This window comes from Hemibagrus wyckioides, linkage group LG24, assembly GCF_019097595.1.
Source record: "Hemibagrus wyckioides isolate EC202008001 linkage group LG24, SWU_Hwy_1.0, whole genome shotgun sequence".
NCBI classification, from domain to species: Eukaryota; Metazoa; Chordata; class Actinopteri; order Siluriformes; family Bagridae; genus Hemibagrus; species Hemibagrus wyckioides.
Window position 1 is genome coordinate 16,014,405 of NC_080733.1, and position 3,781 is coordinate 16,018,185.

Consider the following 3,781-nt stretch of genomic DNA (forward strand, 5'->3'; position numbering starts at 1 on the left):
CTCTTCCTCTAAAGCAGGAGGTTGGCCAATGCGCTTTCACCATCGCATGAAGAGGAAGTGTGTTTTGCAGTCACTCGAAGACACACCTATCACCCTGAGCTTGTGTTCAATACAGGGCTGAGTGTGCAACAGGCAACACTCGTAGCCTCAGCAGTTATTAATACACTGATGGTTAAGTGGATGTGGTTTATGTGTGACTTTTAATGCTGGAATCGATATGCAACCGGATAGGGCACAACATTACTTCTATTTTTGGTTCATTTTACTCAGATTCTGTCTGTTCCCTAAGTACGATGAATTGCAGTTTCATTTTTCATGCTATAATATTTGTTTATGTGTCTATGTGGTTTCCAGTCTGATATACGGTAGAGGAGAGTGGAGTTGTAACAGAGGTCAGTTCATCTACACAATCATCACTTGCTCCAATCAATAACAAGGTACAGTGGTGACACTCACTCTGCACATGCTCACTAGCCTCATCTGTCTGCCTGACAATAATCGCAACCATAACGAGTTCAGAGAATGTTGATCACACCCATATGTGCTTCTTCCCTAAACTGTTACCACAAAATTTACAAGCAGAGAATTATCTAGAACTTGTTTGCATGCTTTAGTATTTAGTAAGATTTCTCTTCACTGAACTAAGAGGCTCAAACACTGCTCCAGCATGACAATGGCCCTGTGCACGAAACCCCTGAGCTCCATCAAGACATGGTGTGGAGGTTAAAGTTAGAGTGGAAGAACTGGAGTGTCCTGAACAGAGCTCTGACTCTGACTCAACCCCACTGAACACCTTTGGGATGAACAGGAACTAAAGCTTCATCAACATCCTAACATCTGTCTGATCTCACTAATGCTCTTGTAGTGATCTGAACCAACACTAATCCTCACAGCTATGCTGAGGTCAATACGGGTAATACACATTTAGTGAATGTTAAAGAAAACATTTTATTTATTTATTGTTTATTGCCAAAACATTTTAAATAATATATACATTTCTATAAAATATAAAACAAATATTTACATTTACAATACTTGGCAGACAAGTGCAATTATTTTAGAGCAACTAGAAAAAATATGACTGTCTTTCACAAATTCCATCGCAACGTGAAATGCGCAACCAGGGAAGATAAGACTCTGGACCAGGTATACACGAATGTAGCAGATGCATACAAGGCACAGGCTTATCCCCACCTTGGCCTGTCTGACCATTTATCACTACTGCTACATCCAAGGTATACCCCAAGGAATAAAACTGCTGGGCTCACTGTAAAGACTATAAGATCATGGCCTGATCTTGTCAGGCTCCAGGACTGCTTCTCCTCCACAGACTGGGACGTGTTCATGGTGGACGGACCTCTCACACGTGAGTCTTTCGATGAATACACCTCATCGGTTTTAAATTACATCAATTACTGTGTGGACAGTGTGACATTCTGGAAGCAGATACATGTGTCTCCCAATAAGAAACCTTGGATGACACACGAGGTCCAACTGTTGATCAGAGCCAGGAATATAGCATTTAAATCGGGGAACAGGACAGCATATAGTACTGCCAGGACTGCACTTAGGAGGGGCATAAAATTGGCCAAAACCCAATATAAACTGTGCATTGAGGTTCATTTTAACAGCTCCACCAACTCCTCTCTCTTTTAATAACTGTGGCGCCCTAGCGGAGGAGTTGAATATCTTTTATACCCGCTTTGATAAGGGCAACAGAGATCCACTACTGAACCGCCCTTCCTCTGACGATACTGCCCCAGTCCTGAGCAGCCATGAAGTAAAACAGTGTTTTCGCAACATTAATCCCAGGAAGGCTGCCGGACCTGATGGAGTGCCGGGTCGGGTGCTCAAGGCTTGTGCAGCTGAACTGGCGGAGGTCTTCGCTACCATCTTTAATCTGTCACTGTCGACATCATGGGTTCCGGGATGCTTCAAAAACACTACAGTAGTTCCCATCGCCAAAAGATCAAACATTACCTGTTTAAATGACTACAGACCGGTTGCACTCACACCCATACCTGCAAAATGTTTGGAGAGGTTGGTGATTAAGCATATCAAGGATGCTAGGCTTCTCTTTGTTGATTTTAATTCAGCATTCAATACCATCCTGCCGAACAAGCTCCAAACTAAGCTTTGTAAGCTGGGACTAAGCACTGTATTGTGTAACTGGATTATGGACTTTCTAAGGAATCGCGTACAATGTGTGCGAGTAGACAAATACACATCATCCTCAGTGCATATTAACACCGGGGTCCCCCAGTGTACTAAGTTCTCTACTTTATACACTCTACACACATGACTGTTGTGCCTCCTGTCCTTCTAACTACATCATAAAATTCGCTGATGACATTACGGTGGTAGGTCTCATCACTAACAACGATGAGTCCTTATACAGAAGGGAGGTGGAACATCTGGCAGCATGGTGTGATACCCACAATCTGGCCTTCAATATTAAGAAGACACTAAAAAACATCTGCAACAACAACAAAAACAATAATATTAACAATAATACTACTAATAATAGGTCATTTGTTTATTACAGTATTTATTACAGTATTTATTCATAAAAATAAATTAAGAATTGTATATAAATATGTAACATTAAAACTAGTATACTAAAATCAGAAAATCAGAAAATAACTAATATTTAAAGAGATTTCTAATAATGCTAATTAATTATTTAAAAGACACATTTGAAGATGTCAAAGTACTTTGTACCATTTGTTTTAGAGAAACGGGATTATCTAAAGGAGCATTTTCTTTTGAATTTCTCAATAAATGTATTGTACTGTATAAACTGACCAACTTCATCTATCAACTCAACAACATCTAAACCATTTCTCAACCATTTCAACCACTTATTCTTCATCTAAGTGAAATGAATTATGGATCTAGAAATAAAACGTTCTTCAGTGTGGAAATTTCAGAATAGCCTGAACATCAGATTAGTCTTTTAATGGCCTCTAGTGGATAACACAGGTATTAACACTATAATCAGCTAATCGTTAGCTCTTAGCATTACACTTACAAAACACTGAGCAAGGCATTGAACTTAAACTATGATAAACATGGTAAATTTTGGCTTTGTAAATGACAAGAAACCGAGCATATACTTCATAATATGTCTGAAAGTGGCATAAAAGAGGGCTGTGTGAGTCTGACAATTGCTGCTAACTGTGTATAAACATCTATAGCATTCAACTACAGTGAAATACCCTTTTGCATTTTATTTATTAAAAAACTGTGTATTGGTCAGTGCTGGACTGTACAAGTATGCACACACACACTTAGATATAAATATAATATAATACTGTGTAGGTCTGTGTTTAGTTTTGTCTGGTCATCTGTAGTTCTGTGTTCTCTGGACTCAAATACACACAAAGAAATATGATCACCTCTGAACTGTGATTCAGTGTTAGCACTAAAGAAGCATATTACATTCATTACATAATCACACTGTAAAAGTCTCTTACATTCTCTGTTCAGTAGACAGTCAGACTTGCTTGAGTTGCTGTTTTTCTTCTGAGGCTGTAAATGAGTCAAGGTTAATATTCGGAATTTTATTAGGATATTAGGAAACATTAAAAATAAACAGTTAATAACATTTGGAATATTGTTGACTGATCCAAGGCTCACTTATGGTTCATGTTTTGTGGAACTTATTTGAATCTTATTTAAATCTGAAAGAGTGATCGTGTACAAACAGTTACTATAAAAATGTTCATACTGTATGGGACCTACATAAAAATTGAGATAAAATCCACTAGTCCATGTTAGA